Below are 13850 nucleotides of genomic sequence, written 5' to 3' on the forward strand. Positions count from 1 at the left end.
TATAAAGTATCTTTCCTCATAGATTGTATGTGTCTTTGTGCTATTTGACTGAGATCTGAGTGTTTTAAACAGTGTTTGTTTAAATGCACATTTACCTTTGATCTGTAGGAAAAAGTCCCTTTCTGAAGTTGAGTGGTGAAGGCATTGACCTGTCACTCTTCAGGGAAACACTGCTGGGTACAGGGGAGCCTGCTCTCTTCATCAGGACACTGTGGGCAGTGAGATGAAACAAACCCTCATGGTATAAGTATAATTAAAAAAATGGGGACGGCATCACACTGCTGGGTACAGGGGAGTCTGCTCTCTTCATCAGGACACTGTGGGCAGTGAGAGGAAACAAACCCTCATGGTATAAATATAATTCATACAATGGGGACGGCATCACACTGCTGTTAATCCTTCTGCTCTGCTTTCATGTACATTGATATGCTGTGAAGCTCTTGATGGAAACAGACTTATTTACAGTCAGGTATAATGTGAAATAAATTAAACCTAAAATTTAAATTCCTATATGAAAGGTTTAGTGTCATTTATTGAAATATGTAATTATTTGTTTGGTTTTGTTATGCAGTCATTTTGTATGGGAGGGCTGACCGAAAGAACGAGATCGCGGGTGCAAGCGGCCGAAATGAGTTTCCTCCGCAGGGTGGCTGGGCTCTCCCTTAGAGATAGGGTGAGGAGTTCAGTCATTCGGGTGGGACTCAGAGTAGAGCCGCTGCTCCTCTGCATCGAGAGGAGCCAGAAGAGGTGGCTCGGGCATCTGATTAGGATGCCTCCTGGATGCCTCCCTGGTGAGGTGTTCCGGGCATGTCCCACTGGGAGGAGACCCCGGGGAAGACCCAGGACACGCTGGAGAGACTATGTCTCCCGGCTGGCCTGGGAACGCCTCGGGATCCCCCCAGAGGAGCTGGATGAAGTGGCCGGGGAGAGGGAAGTCTGGGCTTCCCTGCTGAGACCCGACCCCAGATTAAGCGGAAGATGATGGATGGATGGATGGATGGATGGATGGAGCTGATCTGTTGCTGTCCTCTAGTATAAAATAACTGGCAGATTGGAGAAGAAAAAGGCGAAGACAGAAGATGGCGAGGTCTTTTTATGAAGCTACACATATTACAGTGCTGCCCACTGACCAGCCCTAGCTAGGAGCCCAGGTTACTTTATGTTATGGCCTGACTATAGACCCAGAGAGACATGCATGCTAGTGGGCTGTAATACTGTTACCTCTCAGTGCTCTTTCTGTTACACTCCACAAGGGGGCGCATTTCAGAAGCAGCTTCCTCCATTTTCGTGACGATCCAAACCAGATGATTCCTGCTGGTTCCTTTGTGAACATGAAGGGTAAATAGATACATACATAAAGAACATCTAGTCCTAAACACTTTTACATCGACACAAAGCACTGGGATTCCATTCTGACACATTTCATGTCCGGGCTGCAGACTGACTTTCTCCACTAGTACTGAGAAAGTTACTTTTTAATTAAGGATTTAATTAAGGATTAATTTTAGGAGCATTAGCACAAAACTTGGGCACAGGACTTATATCGACGTACAATGCAACATATCTTAACTCTATCACTGATAAATACTTTGTAAATAAATATACAATTTACAGAAATCGCAAAGTGACGTGTTACTTTAAAGGAGAAAGACAAAAAAGTGAAGTAGCGCTTAAATCAATGGCACCGCCGCTCTATATAAGTGTGTCATACATGTTAATTTCATTATTAGTTGTGTCTGTTAACTATAATCTTACCTTGCAATAAAAATATCTTTATTTTTTTCCAGAGTCTTATTCGTGTTTCTTGACAAAATGGCGATTCCAGCTTTAAATCACTTTCACTTTCATTTACAGACAGGAAATGATCCGCTTCGTGTGAAACGCGGAAACTGTCTGAGCAGAAACGGACGCGGACTCAGTGGCACGGTGGACCGTTGTGGGGGGTTTTATCCATGTGACTTAATAATTCTGTCATAACGCACATTCTGCATTATATTTATGCTTATAAAACGCGGTAGTGCAGTGACACTTTACCCACGATTAAATAACGATTCACATCATTCTTTATTACGAATTAGTGCAAAAGCACCGTGGCACATGTTGTCCTTTGCATAGTGAATCCCAGCTGCTTCTGGTCACATTGTTCATCCAGGGACACGGTGATGTCACTTGGGACCTATGACGTTATATTTGTGCCTCATTCCTGAGCTCATAGACGGAATTTCACAAGCAGCATCCCCACTCCGCGCGCTCAGCTCAGCCTGCACGCTCGCTCACCTCGGCACAGCGTCACATTTATGCCACAATAATTAGCCAATAGAAGACCCGAAGTAGCTAATTCCTGATTGGTCAGTCTCCTCTCCAATCACTACACTCCTTGACATAAGGTAACTGGAACAGTTAAATTGCGCAAGGAAACGCGGAAATTATTTTAGCTATTTGACGAAACGGAACGTTAATAATATACACTGCTCAAAAAAATTAAATACTTTTTAATCAGAGCATAGCATCAAGTCTATTAAACTTCTGGGATATTGATCTGATCAGTTAAGTAGCAGAGGGGGTTGTTAATCAGTTTCAGCTGCTTTGGTGTTAATGAAATTATCAACTGGTGAACTAGAGGGGCAACAATGAGACAAATAGGAATGGTGTAACAGGTGGAGGCCACTGGTATTTTTCCCTCCATCTTTTCTGAAGTTTTTTTCACTAGTTTTGCATTTGGCGACAGTCAGTGTCACTACTGGTAGCATGAGGCGATACCTGGACCCTACAGAGGTTGCACAGGTAATCCAACTCCTCCAGGATGGCGCATCAATACGTGCCATTGCCAGAAGGTTTGCTGTGTCTCCCAGCAGTCTCAAGGGCATGGAGGAGATTCCAGGAGACTGGCAGATACTCAAGGAGAGCTGGACAGGGCCGTAGAAGGTCCTTAACCCATCAGCAGGACCGGTATCTGCTCCTCTATGCAAGGAGGAACATGATGAGCACTGCTGGAGCCCTACACAATGACCTCCAGCAGGCCACTGGTGTGAATGTTTCTGATTGTTTGGTCAGAGACAGACTTCATGAGGGTGGCTTGAGGGCCCAACGTCCTCTAGTGGGCCCTGTGCTCACTGCCCAGAACCATGGAACTTGATTAGCATTTGCCATAGAATACCAGAATTTGCAGGTCTGCCACTGGCACCCTGTGCTTTTCACAGATGAGAGCAGGTTCACCCTGATTACATGTGACAGACGTGAAAGGGTCTGGAGAAGCCAGGGAGAACATTATACTGCCTGCAGCATTGTTCAGCATAACTGGTTTGGTGCTGGGTCAGTGATGGTCTGCCTGCCGCATCATTTTTCACTTTGATATTCAGGGTGTCTTTGAATTCAGCCCTCTATAGGTTGATGATTTCATTTCCATCAAACAATGTCACATCCTTTCGTTCCTAACACATTACCTAGTCTACATCAGTATAAATATCCAGCATGATTTTTCATTGAGATCTAATGTGTTTTCAAAGTGTTACTTTAATTTTTTTGAGCAGTATGTATATCCATCCATCCATTTTCCAAACCGCTTATCCTACTACTGGTTCGCGGGGGGTCCGCAGCCTATCCCGGAAGCAATGGGCACGAGGCAGGGAACAACCCAGGATGGGGGGGCCAGCCCATCGCAGGGCACACTCACACACCATTCACTCACACATGCACACCTACGGGCAATTTAGCAACTCCAATTAGCCTCAGCATGTTTTTGGACTGTGGGGGGAAACCGGAGTACCCGGAGGGAACCCCACAACGACATGGGGAGAACATGCAAACTCCACACACATGTAACCCAGGCGGAGACTCGAACCCGGGTCCCAGAGGTGTGAGGCAACAGTGCTAACCACTGCACCACCATGCCGCCCCTATGTGTGTATATATATATGTAGGGAACCGCCCATTGGCCCAATGGAGGAATCCAATGGCGCAGCCGAAGGCTATGAATGCGTGTTGGTCCTTCCGAGCGCTCCTGGAAATTACTTACCCCTTATAATATATTAAATATTCTTTTAGATACATATCTGACTCCATTTTGTTAAAGACCTTATTTCAGAAAATTGTAGTCATGATGTTTATGTTGTTCGAATTACTTCGGGACTCTCCTTTATATTACCAACTCTAGTTTACCCCTGACGAAGGAGTCCGCCAGATTCGCCTCGGCCGACAGGGCGATCCGCGGGCTTGTTCCACAGGGTTTGTCTTAAAGGTACAGAAATCGCCACCATTTAAGACAATGTCAGCCTCTGATTATTCGGGTCCCTCGACCTATATAATTCCCCAAAGGCTGAGTGTCTGCCAATTACTGAGCTTGTGGGTGCCTCGGAGATTAAGCCAATGTTTACCCGAACCACACGTACGTCCACCTCAGAGGCTCAGCCGGGGGCAGCCCATATCATAACATGTGTCAACCTCAGCGGCTGTGACAGTGCACCTTTTGTTGCGGTAGTTTGTACGAGGTTTACTTTTGGCTCGTCTCAGGGACTCCGCCGATGCCGCCCATTGTCTTACCATGTGAGCGTCTCAGGGACTATGCCCGGTGCCTAGGAACATAGTGTGTACGCCCCTCAGAGGGTAGACCGGTACCTTTCATCAGCATGTGTTGACCTCAGAGGTTAAGTCGGCCCGTAACTGAGCGTGTGCGAACTCCAGAGGTGTGGTTCTGGTATCCACCTAACTTAACTTGGGCAGTCAAGTTTGGGACCCGGATAAAGGGGATTTAACCCAGAGGCTGCAAGATAGTATTTACCACTTTCGTCCTAATCAGGATAGAAATCCAATCTGGAAAGTTTATAAAGAAGTTAGCAAATCAGACAGTCATAAAGTAATCAAAACAACATTTATTAAACATACTGCAATATACAATCATTGACAGGTGGCCACATACTCTTAAATACATTAAGACAAATACAATATTAAACAATCACATTCCTCAGCTGAGAGTGCACAAAGTTCTGCAGACAGTATCTGACTACAGATGGACTTTCGCACAGTTCTCTGTGGGAGCTCTGATTACAGAGTGACTCCCCGACCTCTTCTGAGGCCCTTCCTTAAGTATCCAAACCAGGTGATGGCATGTCTCTGAAGACTGACCAATTTTGGTCAATGGTTAATTTTAGGGGCATTGTTGGCCTTGGTTCTCAAGTCCCCAGCCAATCAGATCACTTTAGGGGCGGTCGTAATTCCCTTGTTCTACCATGTGATAGGCTCTCTCATTTTGGTGGGTTTAGCCAAATTTTCTATATTTCTCTTAGGGAAAGTTATACTGCCTTAAATCTGAGAGTATAATACTCCTCATCTCATGCTCATTCAAATGAGACCAAACATGCGTGTATTTGTCCCTAACATCTATGTGTGGTGAGTTATCCTGTTTATAGTGGAAAAGGTGTCTGTGTATGGAGACTGACAGCTGTTGTTGCTGTGGATTGACTGTGGAACTCCGGCCACTCCGGGGGTGAAAGGTCTTCATTTTCCTGTGTTGCTCCAGTTATTCTTATCCAGTCTCTCAGGAGCCAGCAGGCCTTTGCCTTCTTTAAAAGGGGAGGTCTGGTGAGTGGGGACCAGCAAAGTCAGGGTCACGGATCCTTTTCTTGGAGTCCTTACACACACACATATATATATATATATATATATATATATATATATATATATATATATATAAAGAATAGTAATAAGAATAGTAATAAAGGTGGGATGGAGAAAGCACAGTGTAGGGGAACACAGAGTACAAACAACCATAAGGAACAAAAACACTCATTACAAGGACATCAAACAACAAAAATTATATCAGCAACAACAATACTAATAATAATAATGTTACAAATAGGTATTATATATATGCAGCAGACACACAGCCGTCATCCTACACATATACATGTATATTTCAATCCCCATATCTATAACATACAGAAGTAATAATAATAATGATACTGATCGCTCAGCCTCTTATGCGCCCATTCTCATATATGCAAGTGTAGGTGTGAACTGATTTGTCATTGGACGTGCTGGCATTTGATGCTGTCAGGGGACGTGACACCGCCCCCCCCCCACCCCCGGGCCCAAGGCGAAGGCAGGGGGAACCAGGCAACCGAGGCCACCCTGCCGCCCCCAAGGCACAAGGGCCCACGGCCATACATCCCCGAGACAACCAACTGCCCAACCTGATAGGGAGCCCGCGAGGGACTAAGGAGGCGCCAACCCCCGTACAAGGAGGCCCGCAGGGGGGGGACAGGCGGCAAGCCCCCCACCGAGGAAAGCGGGTCCAGGGCCAAAGGGCCCCATCAACCGGGACTCCCCCCCCCCCCCATATCGCCCCCCAGCAGGACGGATCGCCGCCCACTGCAGCGACCCGGCACGTCCACCCCCGACACTGCAGGAAGATCTAAGGGGGGCCCATACAAACAAAGTGCCCCCCCCACCCACCCAGGAGCAGACCCGCGGCGACTTGGGAGCGGTAGACCCCCCGCCCAGCCCAAATCGAACCCCCCAATTCACCTAGAAGGGCCCAGAGCATCCCAAGAGACCCCAGACCGCCCGCCAGGGCCCCACCACAGTGCAGCAGAGCCAAGGACCACCCAGCCCGCGGCCCACGACAGGAGGCCGCCCACACCGGCCAGGGCCACCTGCATCTCCTCCATGATGGATCTTCCACCCAGCGGGCCACCCCACCCGCGCAGGTCCAGAGACAGAGAGTTGGGGGGAGGGGCCCTCAGCCCCCACCGCTTCCCCTTCCCATGTTAGTGTGAAGTGTGCATGTACATGTGTCACAGTGTTGTGTGTTTATGTCTACAATGCATTAAAATTAGTAATTTGTATCTTGGGATATTTATCTTTAAACCCTGAATTTGTTTTATCCTGAATTTGTGAACATGGAAAAATAGCAGTGAAACTGCATTATAGAAAATTTGCAAAAAAATCCGATACATATTTATAATGCACAAATATTCAATATTAGAATTTCAGTGGCATATAAAATTCAAATTGTGATGAGACAGATTTGCTTCCATATGCTTGGCAATGAACTCGATTCTGATTCCAGTGAGCGTCAACATGGTCTGTCCAGACCAACAAATCTACATCTACCAACAAATGTGCCCAGGATTGAATTAAAATAACTGACCCGTGTAGCCAAGTCATCTCACCTCACTAATAGACAAAATATTGCTAAAATTATAGTGTTTCTCAATTTTTAACTGAAATATACATTAGCTAATGCTAATATGCTGTGTGAGCTAGCTAACCGGGCTCGCTATGGTCATATACAAAGTTAAAAACAGCAAACAGACTGGTATATATTCACCCGCTTTTCACCTGCGCAAAGAAAGCACATTTTAACAGTTTACTTACAGTGTAAGAAGGTTGAAGCTCTGCCCCAAGAGACGTCTCGCTGTCCAACTCAATCTGAATGCGGCCGGCTGTAACCGAGGAACAGCTTGAAAAGAGCGTGTACCATGTGCACGTTCGCCTAGAATGCGCAGCGGGTCCGCATTTTGACTGTACGAGGTCAGGAGGTGGGCCGTATATTAGGCGCATGTCTACTGCTATCTGAGGAAGCACAAGCGTTTTGTTGACAGTCGACCACAACTTTCCCCATTCAGTTATTTGCCAGTCCTGCAAGTACAGCCTCTACAGGCCTACACCCGCTTTGGCTGTGTCTACAGACACCCCCACGACTTTCAACGCCTTCAGTACATTCTCCTCAACCGACACTGAAAGCAGAAGTGCTATGGGCTTCGCAAACGGTTAGCCGACATCACTCCTATACGTCCAATGATGACATTCACACTGTGGTGAGCAGTTTGCTGGGACACAGTTAGTAATTGTAGGAAGTTGTGGCCTACATACCCTTCACAGCCCATTCAAGACTGGTTTTGAAGTGTGGATGGCGGAGAAAGTTCTCAAAGCCCTACATTGTCTTTTCCACTCGGCACCAGCCAGAACAGAGGACTTCACAGCTGCAACATCATCCTCAAGATCCCCTCTACCTTTCTGTGGCCATTGGTGGCTCGGAAATTTGCCAGCTGTCGAACGAGCATTGGAAGTCTGGCCCTCTATTGTGAAATATGTGGACCTGGTGAAGTCAAAACAGGTGAAAAGCCCAGGGACATCTTCTTTTGACTGCATTTCTGAAGCCCGAATGGATCCCCTTTTTCTGGCCAAACTACATTTTTTCATGGCCCAATCACAGGCATTTCAACCATTTCTGACTAAATACCAGACAGGGGTTCCCATGATGCCCTTCCTTTGGAAGGACCTGGCAGACCTGATCTGGGTAAATATTCACCACTACAGTAACAACAGCAATAAATGAACATACAAACACGCACATGTGAACTTAACTCTAATTTTATTTTCAGACTCTCCTTCAAAGCTTCATCATTCATTTCATTACCTAAGACACTGTTAAAGAGTCAAAAGACCAAAAGCTACGGCATTTGGTATCACACACAAGTCGCATTGGGGGAATGCATTATTTTCATGGATGTCCATTATCTCAAAACTAGAACCAATTCAGCAAAAGATTTTTGAAATCAGCACCTTGGTAACCTTAAATCCATTTAAAAAACCTTGGCATATGAAAATCACATTTTTTGTAGACCTGTGTTATTGATTGATTTACAGCATATTTATTGTGCATCGCGCCCACGGATCAGACAGCCCATGCACGTGCCCTAACCCTAACCCTAACCCTTCCAGCCGCTGACGGGCGTCATACACGCGCCGTCTGATCCCGTCCTGTTGCTGTTGTTCCTGCATCGTCATAATTAATGTTGCACCAGGACCATCGTTGCACTTGACCAGTTACCTTGTTTTGCTGTCATATTTTGACGGCTTTGTGGAAAATACTGGCAAACATGCTGCCAAGTCTACTTAAGTTCTTGTGGGTCATTGTGTCATAATGTGTGGTCAGTTACTCTGCGGTCATTTACTCTGCGGTCAGTTACTCTGTTCCTTTGCCCTCTTCTGCTCCCCATCTGTGTTATCCTTTGGTTCCTTGTAGTTTGTTGTTTTCCCTGTTTTGCTTTTTTCACCCCTCCTGGTCCCTTTACTTAGTACCTCCCCTGTTTTGTTCAGTTTCCTTAATAAATCCCTCTATTGTCCCTGCTCCGTTAGTGGATCATCGCCTCCTTTTCCCCACCTGCTCCACACTGTGACACAAAGCAACTTCCAGATGCTGCTTTTCAGGTTCTTACAAATGCTGTACTGCTGCATTCTTCATCTGACTCACACATTTTACTTCACCAGGTTCCTTGCTGGCTAGTTTCAGAAATTTTTGCTGGCTCAGATAACTGAGGAATTTGCATCATTTTATATCATTTCATTAATATTTTTAGCCATAGCTTGATATTTAATGAGTAGTTAAAGGCTAATTAAGAGTTATTGTTAAGAAGCTATATCACATAATTTTTGTATCTCTCGACTGTTTTCTTTGTGCTGCGATTATTTGTGTAAAATGTGCTACAAAATACCATATTTAGTTTAGGGCAAGTCATAAGGAGTTATTTACTATCACACTAACAAAAGAAAATGACAAATTAGAACTTCAGCACCTGCCTCCAGTATCTTGGTTACTGTTGGATGCATCTGTACAAGGAAGAAAATATGGCAAACATGACAAAGTCTGTTCCATGTGGTCGTGTATATCGGGCTTGTTTGGGGACTGATTTCTCCACCTTACTTTACACAGTGGGCTTATTTTGGGCTTGTTTTCAGGGGTGAAGTTGCTTGGGTTTCTTGTCAGACTTGGCAACTGTCCTGCCCTGATCGTCCACTCCTTCCGTGTGCCACGCCCCCCTCGTTAACCCCGTGTGGATTCCCCGTGATCACCAGCTGTTTCTCATCATTGTCATTAGTCCAATGTATTTAGTCTGCGTTTCAGTTTGTTTCCCTAGTCCAGTCATGAATGTTGTTTTGTCTGTGTTTATAGTAAACCTCGCATTTTCCCCGAATCCTCTTGTTCTGCTCTTCTGTCTGTGCTCTCTATGGAAAAACAGCAACACAGGAACAATGCTAGAAGCGTGACTCTTTGTAGTCCTGCTGACTGTGCATCACACAAGAAAGTATTTAAAAAGATTTATTTAGAATCTAGTTCAGCTAGCGATTAATTAAATTTAACTTAGTCCTGTTGGTATGCTAGTTTTAAGTCTAGCTAGCATTAGCTAGCTCATTTCCAGAGAATGGCAAACCTATAGCTTCTAAGCAGATACAGTGGTGTCATGTACTGAATGGTACGCTAACCCTTTACTGTAAGAGGAAGTGTATGTTGGATGTTTGTAACTGGGGGGATGAGGCACAAGGGGAACGCTCTGTAGGGACGTAGAATAAAAGCAGTAATGTTTGAAACTGGTGTCAGTGAGCCTAAGGTTTTCAATAGTGAGAGAAACTGAAATTAACTATCTTTTTTGAGTTATAAAATACATAAACATTCACCAGAATGCAGTTCTGCTCATCAGTGTTCAGGATGCAGATTTGCCATTATTACTGATTCTATAAGGCACTAATTCACACAGTGAGTTACAGGACAGAACAGCCCCACCTGCTGATTTGGTGGAACCATCATCAAAAAGCATTTTTTTCTCCCCATTGCTTTACCCAGAATCTTTCGTCCTCTGGGTTTCAATGTATTTCTTTCAAAAAAATTACATTTGCTTTCTCGTCCTTTCAAAATATTGATTTTTCAATATGAAAAATTGAAATACAAGAAAACATACATTCACTATTAACATAATATTAACTAGTGGTTGCTAGTTTAAGTCCAACTTTCTGTAATTGAAGAGAAGTACCAAAGAAGCAGCCCAAAGACAGGTAATGCCCCTTCACAGTCAGATATTATAACTATACCACCCATATACCCTGTTAGTCATAAACAAACAGACCAGGTGGTGTTTGTCTGGTAGCCCACAGTAACCTTGCCTGCCCCTTCAGGGTGATTCTCTGCCCATTGCTGTATCCAGCATCACCTGTGTAGTTGCCCATTTTCCAGCTGCTCTCTGTCTGCCTAGCAGAGATCTTTGAAGAAGCCAGTTCCAGGCCCCTGGCAAACCGCAGTCCTCGCCGTCTTCCCCAGCATCTCCTTTATTCTCAGAAGCCCGTTTTGTTGCCCGCCTTTGCCCAGGAGCCCGATTTTTACTTCACGTTAGAACACTCATTTTAAGCCATTGATTTATGACACTTAAAGCCAGACAACAAGAAAACGATGACGCAGATCTTTCAGTTTGCATTTTATCGTTCCAACACAGATATGTCTTTTAAATGGTGAATTTGACTCAAACACTGGCGATTCAGTCATCTCCTGTCCAGTCATTTTCCAGCTGACACTGGATACATCTGCTGAGAAACATTCCCAACATCACTGTGTACCTGGATGACGTCTTAGTGACTGGCAGGTCAGAGGCAGGGAACCTGAAGGATCTGGACCAAATTCTTAAACAGATGTCAGAAGCTGGTGTCATGCCCGGCTCGTCTGCTCCTCGTGTGTGCCACGCCCCCTGATTACCCACGTGTACTTCCCCGATTATACCCAGCTGTGTCTAGTTACTTTGATTAGTCCTGTGTATTTAAGTCCTGGTCTCCCCGGTTTCCCTTGTCCGTCATTGATGTTTGTACGCGTGAGCTATTTCCCGGTCCCCGTCTTCCTAATTAAACTCCCGTTTTGCCCCGTATTCTGCCTTCCTGCTTCCTGCTTGGCTGCTTACCCGCACGATCGCCTGCCTGCTCGTACCCGATTGTGACAGAATGACGGACCCAAAAAAGAAGCGGAGGAAGAGGAGAGCGCAGCCGGAGGAGCTAACAATTCGCCTGGGGGCATGCTCTCTCGCCAGGCTGGGACTCCTGACTGAGTGCGAGGAGGAGGAACCCCTCCAACTGCAGGATCCGGAGCCGGCCTTTAAAGAGCAACCGTCACCCCGGAGCGATGTTCATTCCGGCCAGAGCGGCTGGCCAATGGGGGGGCCAGAGCGGTACGGGAAACCATCCCGCGAGTCCCCAGCTTTCTTAAAGGGGCCACGCCCGTTTCACCCGCGGTCCTCGCTGACCGATACTTCACCCTCCAGGGGCTTTATTGGAGGGTGATGGGAGAACCGGCCCCACAGGCCCCCCTGAAGGGGGAAAGACTCGCCGCACAGCTGGGGCAGGACTTCGCCTCCTTCTCTCCAGAATCCCATTATTCAGATCTGGAGTGAATGGCTGCAACTTCCGAGCCGCCTCCGCTGCCCCCTGCGGCCCCAGGGCCCGAGCAGCCGCCTCCGCTGCCCCCTGCGGCCCCAGGGCCCGAGCAGCCGCCTCCGCTGCCCCCTGCGGACCCAGGGCCCGAGCAGCCGCCTCCGCTGCCCCCTGCGGCCTCAGGGCCCGAGCAGCCGCCTCCGCTGCCCCCTGCGGACCCAGGGCCCGAGCATCCGCCTGCAGCAGCTCCAGAGGCACACCCTCCGCCTGCAGCAGCTCCAGTCCCTTCTCCCCCTGTGACTCCTATGTCCTCACCCCGGCGACATCAACCCCGACCAGGGGTCGGCTTGTCTGTGTCCCGCAAGGGGAGGGGGCACAGACGCAGGGCTGGGGTCCCGCCCGCCCTGCCCCCTGCCTCGCCTGCGCTGGGGCTCGGTTGGCGCCCGCGGGTCCTGGCCCTCTGGGTCGGCTGTCGCCTGCGGGTCCCCTTCCGCGGCCTCGTCACCTGGCCTCGCTCCTCCCTCCGGTGTCTGGTCGGTCGCCCCCTTCTCCTTACCCTCGGCCAGGTCCCCTCCAGCTCCCTCGTCCCCTTCCCCGGTGCTCCCTCCTGCTCCTGCCTTGGCCTGCTGGGTTACGTCTTAAGCGTGGCAGGAGTGTTTTTCTACCGTCTCTCAGTGTCACCTACTTTGTTCATAAGACCAGGACTGAGGGTTTGTCACCAGAGCAAGAAAATGCGAGAACGATTTAGGAAGCCCCCAGTCCAGAGAAGGTGGCTGAGCTCAGGTCATTCCTAGACTTAGTAAATTATTACAGCAGATTCTAACCTGGTTTAATGCCTCTCTGCCAGTTACTGCAGTGGGCAGCTCAGGAGGCTTTCCAGAAGGAGGAGCTGTGACAGTCAGCACCACTGCTGGGACATTGAGATCCAGAGAGATGCCATCTCTTCATGTGACGTATCGTCCTGTGGGGTTGGGGCTGTCGGGTCGGGTAGCACTGCTACACGGGAAAGGGAGGTTAACGCAGGCAAAGGTGGTCAATATGGAGAAGGATTCCAGTCAGGAAAATGTGGCTCCAGAGGGGGGTGACTTTAAGGCAGAATGTATTGAAAAGGATGTATTGGTTAGGCTTAATGGTTAGGGAAGCACACTTGTAATTCGAATCCCCGACCAGCAAGACACCACTGAGGTACCCTGAGCAAGGTGTCGCCCCCAAGCACTGCTCCCTGGGCGCTGAATTAGCTGCCCCCTGCTATGTCACGATGTCACATTTGGGTTAAATGCAGAGGACACATTTCATTTCAGTGCTGTGATGTGTCAACAATGACAATTAATCACTAAATTCTAATTCTAATGCAGTGTTGTTCAATGGGGAAATGAAGCAGTTGCAGTCCTATTAGCAGCATAGACGAGACTGCAAAGTAACAACAGAAGTTACAGTCACTCACATTATACTCATTAACATACAACATCAGGTAAGAGAACTAAGTGCGGGTGTGTGGGGGCGGCATCTTATCCCAACTCATGGTGGGAAATGTTTCTCTCACACTTACGGCAGCAGAGAAAGACTAGCAATCATTTTTAGGGTGAAATACTTCTATTTGTACATGTAAGTACATGTACAGGCAGCTTCTGACAGTCTACACAGACCATAACCCTTTGATG

General features: G+C 47.3%; 1 long non-coding RNA gene across 1 annotated transcript; it reads right to left on the reverse strand.

The window, feature by feature from the left end:
- Nucleotides 1–281: 281 nt before the first annotated feature.
- LOC125728175 (uncharacterized) lies at nt 282–1769 on the reverse strand. The gene is made up of 3 exons (XR_007388948.1): nt 1756–1769; nt 1222–1321; nt 282–317 (listed from the first exon to the last, which is right to left on the reverse strand). It is a non-coding gene; the product is annotated as an uncharacterized LOC125728175 (long non-coding RNA).
- Between the last annotated feature and the right edge of the window lie 12081 nt (nt 1770–13850).

Source organism: Brienomyrus brachyistius, unplaced genomic scaffold (genome assembly GCF_023856365.1).
Source record: "Brienomyrus brachyistius isolate T26 unplaced genomic scaffold, BBRACH_0.4 scaffold184, whole genome shotgun sequence".
In the NCBI taxonomy this organism is placed as follows: domain Eukaryota; kingdom Metazoa; phylum Chordata; class Actinopteri; order Osteoglossiformes; family Mormyridae; genus Brienomyrus; species Brienomyrus brachyistius.